This window comes from Grus americana, chromosome 19 (assembly GCF_028858705.1).
Source record: "Grus americana isolate bGruAme1 chromosome 19, bGruAme1.mat, whole genome shotgun sequence".
Taxonomy (NCBI): Eukaryota; Metazoa; Chordata; class Aves; order Gruiformes; family Gruidae; genus Grus; species Grus americana.
This window is the reverse complement of record NC_072870.1, coordinates 12,742,876-12,758,453: the sequence shown is the minus strand read 5'-3', so window position 1 is coordinate 12,758,453 and position 15,578 is coordinate 12,742,876. Positions and strand designations below refer to the sequence as shown.

The 15,578-nt window shown below is 46.1% G+C and overlaps 1 long non-coding RNA gene across 8 annotated transcripts in view; it reads left to right on the top strand.

Moving 5' to 3' along the window:
* The window catches only part of LOC129215138 (uncharacterized), a 123,180-nt gene that overhangs the window by 58,954 nt on the left and 48,648 nt on the right, over positions 1-15,578 (top strand). The gene's annotated exons all lie outside the window — the stretch shown is intronic.

The window sequence follows — 15,578 nt, the reverse complement described above, 5'->3', positions numbered from 1 at the left end:
GGCTTGCTACAAATTGCCAGGATCGCAATTCCGCAGCGCCTGTTACTGACTCTGTAAGTGCACTTGCGGCACCGAAGGGGCCATAAAAATACTTGTCACGGCAGGTACCCTCAGAGGAGGTGACGGGAAAGAGCAAGAGGCACCCAGGCTCGGGCGGACGCGGACCCCTGCGGGTGGGTGCCTCTGAACCGCATCCCACCGCAAGCCTACGCAGCTGCCAGGCAGCTTGTGCCCTCGGGTCTGGCTCCCAGACAGCCTAAGCAGCCAGAACAGATGGGAAACAACCGCGAGGCACCCGCGACATTAACTTGCAAGATAAAACCCCGCACCTTCTGGGTGATCGCCCTGGAGCTGGCTCTGCACATGGAACAGGCAGCATCCAGGCCAGCGCCGCTGCTCCGCACGGGCCCGTGAACGGGCTGCGTCCATGCACCTTTGACTTGCCACAGCAGGGCAGGCTTTTTGTCTTCGCTTTTATATAAATAGGAGAATGCAAGGTTTTTCAAAAGTAAAGGGGCGTGTAGATGATGTTACTCCTAGGAGAAGCCGCTCTGTGCCATCTCCGAGGCGACTTGATCCTCCACAGGCTGTTGCGCTGAGTTGCGTAGTCATGTGTGGAGTATAAGGAAGCGGTGGACGTGTTAGGACAGTGTTGTTAGTGAAATGCTAATGATCCATCATGGCATTTCCAACGGAGAAGCGCTTTTCTGGCTACGTTCGTGATTTTTTCCTGGCTTCAGAGTAAGCTGGCCAAGCTGAGTCAGTTCACACTCAGTTTGCTAAACAGGAGGCAAACAAAAACCCAACCAAACAAGAAGAAGAAAGTATTTAATAAATACCAGTTGCTTATACAGGTAAACACTGCAATGCACATGTTGAGGATTAGCAAGGTTTGAGGGCATGCTTAGAAAACGGTTACAAATGTTTGGAGGAGTCAGGTGCTGTTCAAGGCAAAAGTTTACATGACCTCTTTTCCTTCCTGCTCCTCAGAAAACCACACTCTTAATTAATTTGTAAAACATCTTCACCACTGGCCTAGTTTACTCCTCCGTTTGCAACAGTCTATCTTCACTTAGCTCACAAACAGCAGAGTGAACTCCTTTTAAAGAGCCATTTTTGCAAAACATGAATATCACATAAGAACAAAATTGATTGCTGAAATAAAGGGTGATAGCTGCAATATTTTATATTTATACACTACTTCCAGGAGATCTGGAGAAGAAGTCACAAAACTCGAAAAGCATGTGCAGTTTACTGAAAGATGGATAGTCTTTCAGTGTTTGCAGCACTATTAGTTATTTATAATGTTTTTCATCCATTACATCGAGAGTTTGCTCATTGAAAAGCAGCTTGCCTTCTGGAGAGCAGAGCCATTTGCAAGATGGAATGAAGCTAAGGCTACAGCAAAGAAATCTTCTTGCATAGCAAACGGAGAAAGAAGGGAGAAATGTTTGATCTTAACCTTCCCTCCCCCAGCACAAAACTCCCAGAAAAAGTACTTTCTCACTAGGAAGCTGTACCGTCTGAAAGGACACGTTAATGAACAGCATTCCCTGCAGCCCAGCAGTCAGGGTGGAAAAAGACAAGATCCTGTGGTTTAAGCTAATCAGCTGTCAGATTCTCGATCATCGTGCGACTTGCTCTGATGTGCCTTTGTCCAGACAGGCTAATGGGTTTGTTGTACCGTGCCAGTGGGTGCTGTTTTTCTGGGGTGTAGATACCCATATCGTATACGTTTCTGAGCACCTTCTTGCCTTGCGTCATAATACGTTCGCAGTCACATACGCTCATCTTCACGATACCGCCCTGTTGCAGCCAGAACTGATCCTGCTGTTTTACAAATGTAAACTGGGAATCCAGGGTGTGCAGGCTGCAGGCGCTCTCTCCAATGGGTTCGGGGCTCTGGCTGATTCAGACCTCTCAGCTGAATTTGGTGCTGGATGCCTCCCAGCTCCAGCATGCTCCCTGCGTCCGTGATGTCACGCTTGCACCCAGGCACCGTGCCGCTGCGAAGCCTGTTTGTCAGCAAGTGTGTCGTCCCCTCGCTGTGCTATCAAAATAGCTGTCTCCCGGGAGCCTTAAATCATTCTGTTTAAAACACGGTGTTATCATAATCCCAGCTTGCTCTCTTTTCCTCAATGTCATTTCATTGAAAAGAGCCTGAACAGACTTAAGAGCTGCCGTAATTTTTCAGCTGACCTCCAGGTCTGCTGCCACACAAGGATAGCAGACACGGAGGGATGCCCGAGTTACACAAGGAAAGCGCGTGTTTCAGCCATTTGCCAAAGCAGCTGAAATTCAGAGATCCTTGCAGGACCGTCTCAGCATCTCGCCGGTGGCTCGTGCCGTGCCCGTTGGATGCTCCCCCGGCAGCCACCCCCTTCCTGGGGCTGGTGGGCAGGAGGGGACAGTGTGTCCCTGCAGCGCGGGCTGTCTAAAGGTTAGAGAACCTGTGACTGTACTCCAGCCCATCCTGGCGCCCGTCTTGTCTGCTGGGCTCCTGCAGCTGTAAAGTGTGCCTTTCGGTTCATCTTTGCTCAACGGATGTGCTTAATTTCTATCACGACTTCAAAGAGACTGAAGAATGTAATAGTGATAGTTTGCTCTAGGGCTGAAATGTCTGGAATATAAACCTTCTCCTACTGCTCTTGCTCTCTCTCCTGTCTCTCATGCATACACACAGCCTTGCACGCTTTTGAGCGTACACTGAACATGGTGCATTTATCTACTTTTATCTATCAATTATACATTTTTCTTTGGGTGACTAACCTAGCTTCCTCAAGTTAAAGCCATCTATTCCCCCCCCCCCCCCTTCAGAATAATATCTCTTTCCTTGTTGCTATGCTGGGCACCTGAATTTTAGGCTATCAGAAATATGGGCTCTATTCCTTGCTGTTTGCAGGGAAGAGAATAGTTTCTTCCTAGGCACTAGCTGCACGCAGACCTGTGCACTCTGTGTTCCAGCGGAGGGAAAGGGGGCACTGAACGGACCAGTGACCGCCCAGCTGCGTGTGCCTTTGAAGCGTGAAAAGAAATCTCTTTCCAAGCAGTGGGGGTGATTTCGCTTGGGAGCCTGCCTTTGGACCTGGCCTCAGCACCGTGGGGTGACCTCGGCTGGGCAGCAGCGGCCCCGGTCCCGGGGCAGTGGGCTCCTGGCACGGCCAGTTCCCGGCCCTGGGCTCGCTCAGCTGCTAGTCCCGGCTTCTCCTGCGCGTCCTCTCCGGGGGCAGAGCTGTCAGGCTGGATGGAGCATCGAGCGGCGTGCCAGCTGGAGCACTGAGGCACCGATAGCCTGCAACTGCAGTCCGTGCAGCCAGCCAAACATTTGAAGCCTCCAATTAAAAAAAAAGAAATCAATGGGATTTATTCTCCATGGGCAGCGTTTACTGGATATCGACAGCAGCGGCAGGGAAACAGCCGAAAGCTGAGGGCGGTTTAGGAGGCTGGCTGCCCAGAAGAGGAGGGCAGCAGACCCCCGAAGGGGCCGAGTGCTGAGCCTGGAGCAGCGCGTGGTGCGCGGGCTTTGCTGGAGTCCCCAAGGTGACCGAAGGAGCCCAGGAGCGCTGCTGACCTTTGGATCTGAAATCCTCTGCTCTTATCCCTGCAGGACTGAGAAGGTGTGGTAAGGTTCCAGCTAGGAGGGATTACGTCTCTTTTCCTGTTCTCTGAAGGAAGTAATTGGAAGGTCTTCACGAATCTGTGCTTTTTCTAGTGGGAATCTATGGAATCACATTACTGGATTTTAAATAAAGCTGTGTCTTTTTTCCTCCTTTAAATCCAAATAACTCACTTTCTGAGAAACTTACATTTGAACTAGGATACTGCCTTTTTTTTTCTAAACTTCGAACTTAAGTCCTACTTATTCTAATATTTGGAAGCAGCAGAGACCGTATTCCTAAGGCTACCATAGCTGTCAGACTTGAAGAATAGTGTAAAATGCAAGGGAGTCATAAAAATTCCCAGAAGCCTGATGGCAAAGTGTAAAGAGGGAAGAACCAAGTACGAACCACTAAGATATTTATTAACCTGTGGTGAAGATGCTGTGCGTGCTTTGAACTTTTGCTGTCTCCCAGCTGGATCGTTGCTCGTTAATTTAACAAGGGACGTTTTGTTAAGGAACAAATGAATTGTGAGCTTGTCTGAAGTACAGCTGTCCTGATTTGGGATACTCGGGCTGAAGCTGGGATGGAAAAATAGACAAAAGCCTGGTGTTGAGGTTAATGAGCTAACACTGCAGGGCCTTGAAAATAAAGGGTGCATTTGGTGCACCCGTCGTTGGACTGGCTCGGCACGGTGGTAGGGTTCCCGCAAACTCACATGTGTGAGGAGAGGCGACGATTTTCAAGGGTGCGGAGCTGGGGTCGCCTGGCTGTCCCCCCGTGCCGCCAAGTGCGCTGCGAGAAGCGTGGGTGCTCCGGTCTCCCAGCACCCCGGGGCAGCCTGCAACCGCTTAGCAGTCAGCTCTGTAAACAGGGAGATTAAATGCAATTGCTTAAAGCTCATTTTGTATTTTAATTAAGTGTGTATTAATTTGACTTAGTTACTGAGCACTGACTATTTTATGCATTCCTAATTTAATGAGCTAATGGTGTGGGGATAAATAATACATGATAGAGTATATCTTCGTAGTGTTAAATTTTTCTGGTTTACAACAATTTTAATACATCTGTGTACAAGTCAATTAAACCCACAGTTTATTGCTGATTACAGTGATTATTGGGCTTCTGCACATCATGAAACCTAGCAGAAAAGTCACTGTGGCAAAGAGTAGGCTAGTGGAAGCCAGCTAACGTGAAGGTACGCCCTAGCAGTATCTAGCTCGAAGCTCAGCATGTTGTGTGAGCATTGGTTTGGTAAATGTTAAGTTTCAAAATCAAACTCTCATTTTTTGACTCTGCGCTTAAGGAACCTGGAAAGCTTAAGTACAGCTCAGCCTGGCGGTGATGGTTTTGTCTGCTTGCGTGTTAAAATGAAGAGAAATACTATGGTCTTTCTGTAATTTTCAACTGAAACTACCTAAAGCTGTTCATCGGTTTACTGAGATGAAGGCACAATCTAGGAAGAATAAGGGACATGACATATTGGGAAAAGTGGTCTGGATAACCCTCGTAGTTTGCTTAAACCTCTGACAGGTTGCTGTAACGCTACCATCACAAGGACGAGGTTCCATTTTTCATCTTTACCTCCTGAACAGCAGATACTTCTGTCCAGGCAAACCCCTATGGATTTCAGTAGGTGTCCCAAGAGGCTTTGGCACTGTAATACCTGAGGTGTCTCTTGGTGTGTGCAGCGCTGGTCCTACTAAGGTGGCTTTCGTTGTAGAGATGACGTTTGCTGAGAAGGGACAACCCGCTCGGACTGGAGCCGTGCTCACAATCCAATGTGACGTGCAATCATTAGGGAAAGTCAGCACTTTAAAATAATTTTTTAAATGCTTTAAAAAGAAGGGAATTTGCCTTGTTAACAGGAGACCAATCACTCTTGCAGTTGTAGAATCAGGCAGCCAAGCCGCGTTAGAAATGTCTGAAGTCCACAGACCTCCTGTACGAGTGTCCCGAAAACCAGCTCTAAGTACTTGAATGGTCTTCATTTCTTAATAGCTGATTGTGGTGAAACAGCTTGTTGCCGGGGGTTCAATGGATGTTGGGCTGGAACTAGATGATCTTTAAGGTCCCTTCCAACCCAAACCATTCTGGGAGTGCTGTGCACAGTAGCTTGCCTCACGGTTCAGAAATAAGCCTGAGGCTTTTGGTCCCAGTGCGTTAAACTTGAGTCCTCCCAGGAAGCTCTGCAGTTTGCATTTGGGGGTTTTGTTGTTTGGACTCAAAGGAGCCTTGATGTAGTAGAAGCTAAGTGACACACGGTACTCTCAGAGGCTTCTGGGATCACTGGTGAGAGAGGCGCTGCAGATAACGTTGGAAGTAGCGCACGCCTCAAGTCCCCTAAGAGAGGGAGTTTGTTTCTTTCTCTGTCGCTGCTCGGCGGTTGTGGTGCCTGACCTGTACCTGGGGCTCCGAGCCTCTAGGGACTAAAACCACAAGGTGACTGGGAGATGTAGCTGGGTTTAACTGCTGAAACAGGAGGCTAATTCTCAGCTGGCTTGTTCAGGACGGGTGCCAGGATTTCAGTGAAGCACTGCTGGCTTACACCAGCTGAGGATGCGAGGATGGGTTTCCTTTGTGCTATTAACGCTTTGTCTTTAGAGCCGTATGTTGCGTTCAAGTATAAGCTCATTGCAGAGCACTGCAGTGCATGACAAATAATCTTATACATCAACTTGTCAAGATAACTTCTTTTAAATAGTATTAAGAGTTACTCATTCAGAAAGTCAGACATTTCTTCCCCTGGGGCATATCAGCATACAGCACAACTTGTTGCTATTACCTGTGATAATGTTGATAACAGAGAGATAAACCTATGGGTTGGGAAGACCACGGAGCAGAGGACAGCCGTCTCCCGGGGTGAGTACCCTGCACTCGCCGTGTTGTGCGCATGGGGAACGCTGCCGCGTCTGTCTCGCCATGGACTGCTCGCCGTGCCGTCTGTCTTGGTTTAATCACAGACCCATCAGCCGCAAGTAGTAAGAGGAAAGAAGAAAGAATAAAAGGAGATAAGCGAATATGCAGGAAAATAGAGACGTGGGTGGGAGGAGTATTTAATTCCGCTCTGAACAGATGGTGAGTTGTTCAGGTTTAAAGACTGCTACAAGATAGATATCCGATTGGCAAATATCGTTCAATCCTGTTGTCGTGTTTTGGGAAGAACTTAATGCATTTTCAAATTTGTACTGCTAATTTGAAGACATTCATTAAAGTTTCGAAGGAAATGAAAAATGGACGTTTCTTTCCCAAGTCTACTAACTCTGCTTAGGAAATTGCGTGGCCCTCGTTTCGTATGAGGCTAGAAGATGCTGTTTGCAGCTATCGGTCGCAGCGTACCCAGCAGTTCTGTGCAATGATCAAGCAACTCGTATTTGCTGACACGGCAATGCAGAGGAACATTTGAAATACTGAGACCTGCTCTGACCCTGAGGCTGAAATCCTCTTTCCAGCTCGCCTCTGGAAAAGCTTTGTACCCCGGTTCACAGCGGGTTGCAAGCCAGCTTCACGTGTCCCCTGGTGCCACTGCTGCAACAGCGGCAGCGTTAACGTTTGGCTGATGGCTTCTGAGGTGAGAATGACCATGTTTCAGTACATAATTTCTCATGGCAGTGGCAATATTGTTGGATTTGTTTCTATGCTTTGATAAGCAATTAGGCTTTGACAGCTGATGGAAAATGTATTTTCACTTTTTCCTGTTAAACTGGCATCTTCTTTTATTGGATTATCAGTGCTGTGATAACAAACTGAAACCCCTTCTGCGCTAGTTGGAATGGCCAAGGGAATGGACATGGTTCCTCAAAATTTAATGAGGTTCCTCACCCAGGAACTAGTCATTTCAGCTCTTTTGTAGGGGTCTGTGCGAATCAGTAGGCTCCTTCAGTTGTAGATGGCCGTTGCGGTTCTCTGAGAGTCACCTCAAAAGGCACTAATACTGTGAGTACGGGTTTTGTACGCTCAGGCGCCATCTCTTAGGGAGAGCACGGCACTGAGTTTCGTCAGCTGGACAATACTCAACTTGGTGTTTCTTTAACGTTTGCTGTTTCAGCACGACCACTGGATGTTTTTTGCATTCGTATGTGAGATCCTATCATTTCAATAATCATGAGAAAACATGGCAACACTGGCACCTTGAAAACGTTGTGGCGTTCCATTTTGACGTTTTTATTACAAAAAGCTGCGGTCGTTTTATTTGGAAGTGATTTCTTGTTTCAATGTGTATTTCATCAGTTGTGAAACCCCTTTTATAAACAAAGGGCTGTAAACCAAGCAAATGTTTTAAATATATGGAAAGTGTTCTGACTAACCCCCAAATGTATCTGAAGTGTCACTGCAATTTTCACTTCCTGAAAACGTGCAATATTTTTGTTTCTGCTGTGATTGTGGATATTTTTAAAAATCTTATTGTCCAAATGAAATGGGAATCTATTTTCTTGCTAGCTAGAGAAGAAAAGCAGGGAGGCTGGAAGCTCTAAAGTTATCTGTGAATGAAAAAAGACACCACTGTGCCAGGAATTACTCCACAATAGATAAAAAAACTGTAGTGGTTGTCCTACAAATTAATATTTTTCATACAATAGAAGCATGAAGCGGTCAACCTCTTTTATATTTGCAATGGCATAAGTTAGCAGAGATGTGATTAGTAAAATGTTAATCCAGTTTAATTCCCGGTTGATGCCCAGAGGATTGGGAGAACCAAATCTTACCGTCAGGTTCAACCCTGATCATCAGGTGCAGAAACTTATCCCTATCCAGGGCACGTTGTATCAGTCCAGCACGTGCAGCCGTTAGTTTCTGAGTATACGCTTTACTATGAAGAACATATGTAATATGTGGTAAATATTATTAACAGTGTAGGAGAGTATGTGCTAAAGATTAAAGTTGCCTGGTGCTCATTGGTTTACAGCAGATCTTGGCCCATATGATGGAGAGGATTGTTTTAAATTTGAGTTCATAACGCAGCAGCAGAGGATCAAGTGCTGGGTAGTTTTTCTGAAGTTGTCAACACTATAAATCAAACTGCAGGAGGACCATGATTTAATTCATTAACAGTTAGAAGATTAATTACAGTGCTATTAAATATTTGATTAAATTAAAACTAAAGTATTTAAACATTGTTTTCCAGATAATGTTTGCTCATTAATTAGAATGGCTAAATGTTCAAATTAATTAGAAGTGTGAGTTGTTGGTAAGAAATAAACCCACGTGCATTTCCCTTCCTGGGGTGCTCTCGGCGTTTTCCCACCGCGGCACACAGTAGAGATGAATGATCGCGGCTGTTACCTTCCACAGGCAGAGCTGTTATTTTTTCCGGATCTGTGTGCACGGCCGGACTGAGAGAGTCTCAGGCCAAACGTGCCCCGGGTCCCTCTGCCACCCCAGTCCTCAGGCGCCCGATTCCCAGGTCCGTTTGCTCATTAGCGAGATTAAACACCTCCTAGAGCGAAGAGCCCGGGCGTGAGGAATCCTGTGACGCACTTCTGAGGGGAGAAATCCTGACGGCTGGTGGCTCGTTCCCGTGGGCAGAGGAAAAGCAGCACGCACCCCTGTGCCGCCGAGTCTCCTCTCCCCACGCAGGCTTGCTGGGTTGTGTATGAGCCCAAAGAGGTGTGGGGGTTGGGGCCGCGAGTCCCCCAAAAGTGCCGGCTGGGACCTTGCCCCGGAGCCTCGCTGTTCCCCTCGCTTGTGCAGGGAGCTGGTCTGAGACCCCTCCGCACGCGAGCCTCTCTGAGGATCCCGGCAGCATCGCGGGCGCTCTGACTTCTGAAGATGTTTAAAATAAGGAAGTTCTTCATCTCCCGGTTGTCTTCACCTCAACAGATGGGCAGGCCTGAGTTTTCAGTGATGCAAAGACTTCACAGCACTCTAAAGGAGCATAAAAATGGGATTAAATGCCACTTACATCCATTATTACCCACAGGATAAACGAGAGTTCTGTGCTTAAGGTCAAGTGCTGGTAAAGTTATGCTAGTAGACATTTTGCCCCATATTTTTTTTTAGGAAGAGAGATATCCATCTCTTTCTCCAGAGATGCGGAATTCCCAGTCATCTGAAGTGCCCTGTGGCACAGACTGCTCGTAATGACCGTGGTCGCTAAGCACTCCAGGTGACACAAATAAACATCAAGCAGAAAGTCTGAATTAAGACAAAAATTCTTAAACATCTCGCGCGTATTGTCGTATGAAGCAAATAGGATTACTTCAGACTCAGTGCCAGGCTCTTAAAATGTAATTTTCTATGTAAGAAGGTAAGCGTGAAAACCTTAGTGATGGATGCCTTCACAAAAATCCAGAGGATGAGCCGTTTTCCCCCGCAGAAGTCAAAAGCAGGAGGTGGAAAACATTTCTCCCCTTTCATTGCACCATTTATCATTGTTACAACACCCTGCATCAAGCGTTAATTAAGACTTGTATCCATTCTGTCTGAGCGGACGATCGAAAGCCAGGCATGCATTCGCACGTTTTGGGCTGGAGCGGTTTTTGTTATCTGTGGCGCTCCGTGCCTGTTACAGAGATGAAAGGGATAAATCCTCTTCACAAATCCTTTCCCCTTTTCCGTTTATTGCATCCCTTTGCCTCTGTCTCTCCTGTGGCTTGCTGTCGTTGCAATCACAGGACAGCAAAGGCAGTCCTCTCCGAGGAGTCGGGGCGATGCGGGTCCCTGTGCAGCCTGCCTGGAGGTCCTCTCCCTGCTGCCCAAATGCTGCGCCACCACCCGATGGGCACTCCACGAGACCTTGCCCCCCTCGGGCAGATGCGTTACAGTTCTGTGTCACCAGATGAATAACAAACGTTTGGAATTTATTCCCATATAAATGAGGTCCCCAGGAACATCTCTCACAGCTAGCGTGAATCTGAGTCAATGAAACCTGAAGTGTAGACCGTATGGTATATTTTAATTCTAAATTTATTTTATGACCTACTAAAGATGACTGGAAGCACCAGCTTCAGTGAAGCTCCTTCCAAACCTCCTACGTTCACTGGGCACTGTGGGTTTGCCAATGTCCTTCCTGTCACTACCGCTGTTTTTTAACCCAATACCAGGAGGACTTGCAGCACCTCAGGTGCATTGCCAGGTCTGACCCCGCGTGGGGCCAAATTCCTTGAGTGACCTCCTCCATTCCTGAGCACCAGCGTGGACAGGAGGCCAGATCTGAAACAGCAAGACACAGATGTTCTGAAATGCCCAGGGATTCTTCTGCACTTAAGTCTTCTGGTCAGTGGGGGTTTCCTCGTTTAAGCTCCACTGCCTCAGTCCAGATTGACCTAGTTATGATAGGTACGCTCGTAAGTCTTAAATATCGAGTTTATTCACCTCCCACCGCTGTGGAAGAGGAATTCCCAGTCTCTTGCATCTGAAACGTTTTCTTTTTGGGTGTTCTATCTGATACCCTCTACTGGCATGAAACTGTATGGTTGCTGCTATAACCATGCGAAGAGACTGTGAAATAGTCGGTCGACTGGTGGGAATATAGGTATAGCTGAGGATGATGAAGAAATGCATTTATGGCCAGATTTCCAATCACCTTATCTAGGCTGAAATCAAACCAACCTGCTTAGCCACCTCCTGGCAAAACGGCAGCTGCTCAGTCCTATGGAACGCCTCGTGTAAATAACACGTGTTCATGGAAATGCAGTGACTCTTCACGTGCTCTGTCAGCAAAAGCAAGGAAAATGAGTAAGTAGGAACTGGGGCAATGTACCAGTTTTGGAAACCAGACTATAAACAGCCTTTTTTTTTTTTTTTTTTTTTAATTTCATGTGTATGTTTCTAAAGAATAGGTTTTACTGTCCGAAATGGTTACTGAACCCTATTAAGCTGATTTTCACGCGTTGTATGATCTGACTTCCTGCCAGCAGCACACTAAAAAAAACAAGGGGGAAAAGAAGGAAAGACATTTGAAAAGCAAAAGGAATGAAAGCAAAAGCATGCTTTGCCGCGAGATGTGTATTTCTTTCCTTTGACCCTTTGTTCAAAGTGGTAACAATGGCTATATTGAATTACACCATGTGTCCGGAGGCATTTGATTTTAACAGAATGAATTATTATCACGTCATTTGTACTTTTCTGCTCTACTAATTTTGCTGCATCTTCTATTTTGGTCATTTGCCCTACATTTTAAAAAGCAAATGTGTCCCACATTTCGTCTCCGTTGGGTCGAGGGGGTCTGTACCACAGTTCTCCAGTGCTTCCACTGCAGGCATTTTATCTTGCTCTGCTCTATTAAGCAGCTAGACTGAGGTTCAAACAATAAACTATGTGAGGCTAGAATTGAGTTCATTTTCACTTACGTTTGTTAATTATTGTTTGTGCCTAGTAGTATTTCCAGGCACCTCTTGATAAGTTCTGCCAGCACCCAATGTACTTGGTGTTGCAGGCTGTAGCTCGGGTCCTCAGAGGCAAGTACAGCATCAGTCCCAACCACGTCGCTATCTGTTCAGTAACTACTTCTCTTAAACGCCTTTGGAAAACAGCTGGCGAAGTTTGTCTTGAAGAACATGTTTTAGAGCGACAGTAAAGAGTCTAAATATTTTGAGCTTTGTCTGTACTGGGGATCACCGCACTGAAATAGTGCAGCTAGCAAACTAGAGCAAGGGCAACAGTTGCGTTCCCTCTCTTTCCATGCTCCCAAATTCAGCAGAAATCAAAAAGATGCCTAAGAAACTTAGCCAGCAGAAGTTTGTGCAGGAAACAGGTTAATGCAGTGTTAATTGTAATTCCATTGGTGAGATAGTAACCTTGGGGGAAAAAGATCTTTATTTTATTCGTATACCCTAAACCCGGGATCTTTTTGTGTGCCATATTACACAACCTGAAGCCTAGACCCTCACTCAGTAATTCCTGTGCCTAGAACATCTGTTTAAACTAAAATGTGTCTTTTCAAAAGGTATCTGATCTTTAAAGAGTCAAATGATGAAGAATTTACTACATCTCCTGCTTGTCTGTTGGAATATTTAATTATTTCACTGCTTAAAATTGGGCTCGTCTCTATACTTTTATACATTAATGGTCATGTTCTACATAAATTCTCTGTGAAGAAAACAGGAGTATTGTATATTAATTTCTTTCAGTGACGCTCAATGGGGATCACAGGAATGAGGGGGTTTGAGTGTAGAGAGATGTGAGACTGCTGTGAGCAGCTGGAATGTGTCTGATGAGGTGTACAGGCATGCTCATGCATAAATCTCTGTCTCTGACAGCATATTAAAATGGCATCTATTTTTAGCATACGAAGAAAGGTCCCATGTATTTTCTTCTGATAACTGTTAAGATACCATATGTCTTATTTGCCTTTTTCTTTTCAATTAAAAAAAAGAAAGACTCCATCTTTTTCCTGGAAAGGCCAGTTCATCCTGTGTCAGTGAGCTTTCAGAGAATATGTGACGCTGGGATGGCAATGTTTTGGTCATGAGATGTCTCAGGCACCTTTTATCGTGTTCTTTTTTAGTAATAACGTTTTATTTGTCTTCAGTGTACTTGTACCTAAATCCAAAGTCTTATGAGGGACTGAGGTTTGTCAGATACCTGAAAGCATCCTGCAGATTTGAGAGGTGCCACTCGCCTTCCCAAAAGCTGTGCTCGTTTACCAGTATCTGTTCATGCTCAGCTAAATCCCTAATTCAGTTCTAACGATCCCCACAGTCCCCGGTGTCCGTTCTGCAGGTGCTCTTGCCGGTACCCCGGGTTCGCCTAGCACTAGAAGAGATGCTAAAATTCAGATTCTCTGCAACGCAACGATCGATAATATAAACCCGCCCACCTTTTAGTGCTGTCCAAGAGACGCTCCTGGGTGACGATGGCTTTGGTGCACGCGGTGAGTGCTGTGGGCGGTGAGTGCCCGGCGCCTGCGGCATTGCAGCAACTGGCAGAGGGGCTCTTGTCTCTCCTGCTCTCGTTTATGAAATGAGTTAATGAACAGTGCTTTGGGGGGAGTGGTTAGACTTCAGTTAACAAACACGTACTCGACCAGATTCCCTGTTATGGTCTGTCACAAATATGGGCGAATTGGCCGCTTAACCCAGTTTAACAATGGTTTACATGGATAAACCTGTAAAAAGCTGTGGATGCTACCAATGGATTTGGCTTCAATTTCTCATCCTTACAACTCGAATTCAAGTACGGCTGGAGTCCACAGCAACGTAAAGGTGCAATACAGCAATTTTCATTGTTTCTCACGTTTGACTAAGCCTCAGAAGCAATCCTCGCAGCTTTAACAGGTTGTGTCCTGGCTGACTCCCAGTCCTTTCAGGAAAGGCAGGAGCGGAAGCAGCAGAGCTGAACACCCCCGTTGTGCAGCACCTTGAGGAGGAGACGGAGCACGAACAGCTGGGATCTTCTTGGCTAGCGCTGCCTTTTGCCGTACCTGTGGAATGTTTTGCAGGATCCAGGGCTTTCTCCTGGTCTGCCCATGTGCTCCTGCTCTCATGGGTGAGGAACTGTAGCACAGGTACAGGAAGGTCGCCTCTTGAGGAAGTTTATGGGATCTCTGGAAACAGGTTAACCAAGCCAAGTCCCGGCTTTCACACTCGCAACTGGCAAATTAATTTTTGTATCAGGTCTGCGAATTATTTTTCCATCGTCTTTCCACGACTGCATGCCCATGCTGGTTTGAGTCAGTGGGTCTGTTCTAAAGAACCAAAGCCAACGCGAAGGGATCCGCGCTGCCAGGGGCGGTAGGCACCTGGGAAGGGAGGGATTTTTCACAGGCTGGATGAAGGACGGGCGTTGCCGAGAGGTGCCGAATCCTCCGGGGATGGCGGCGCTTGCTGCAGCCAGAGCTGCTCTGTGCACAGCGACACGATTCACCTGCTCAGCATCTGAGATCAGGCATTGCTCTCCAGAGAAATCTGACGGAAAGTTTCAATAAAAAGCCCTGGAGCCTTCTAATGCTTATTTTACTACAATACTTTCAGTTGCCATGAAGGACAGGGCAAGATCCCACGAGTGTGACCGAACGTAGCCTGGTAGCTAAAGCCCATCTGATTCCTACTGGGAATTTGCTTTTTCCTCAAGTGATTATATTGATTCATTATTTTTTCCTTTTAAATTCAGTATTTTCCCCAAAAAATCATACTCGGATTGACTGAAATTATTCAAACCTATGCTGAGAACATTACATTATTTTGACAGACACCATCTACATTTTTAAAGAAGTTGAAACATTTGTGTTTCCACACTTTGTTTAAGAAACAAATTGTAGTCTCAAGGGTAAACACGATTTTGGTTTCATTTAAAGAAAAACAAACCTGCAAACCTTAGCCAGTAAACAAGATGTTTCAGTCAATTTCAACTATGCATTTTCCAGCTTCATATTACCTGGGAAAAAAATGTTTATTGTTTCTGTTTGGTCAGTGAGCCAAAAAATCAATTATTTGTGCAGCTCTACTCTATTGCTCTCTGGGGGAAATTCCAATCTCACAGAAATAATGGGATCAATGAAAAACTCTATGGCTTTTTGTGGCATGCATGGGTTTTTGCCATCTTCACTGGTCTGGATTTCTACTGCTAGGATTTCACCACCAGCTTTTCCTCAGCTGAGCCTGAACTGGTGTCCTGGGGGCGGTGTGGACATCCAGGGGACGGGCGTCCCGAGGGGTCCGGCACCCTGAGCTCGATGGTCCCGCAATGTCTCCCGGTACCTCTGTGGGAGCATCGCTTTGTCTTAACAAACTGGGCTCTTGTCTGTGTTCATCAGTTTCCCATACTTGTTATCTATCAGGGCTTTAAAAAGTGTTACATACTATTTTAATGGTATCTCTCTAAGAAATAATTACTTCACTGTGCCATAATCCAGTTTGTATTTGACGTGTCACTTCTAATAACCTGCAGAATTTTTCTTTTTCGTACAAGAGACCTTATTTGTCACAGTTCTAACAAAGAGCTCGTCTCTTTTCATTAAAAACAGGCCTTTCAGCTCAGTGATTTAAAAACAGGAAATAAGATGAGGAAAAGAACAAATAGACTCTGTGCTGCACAGCT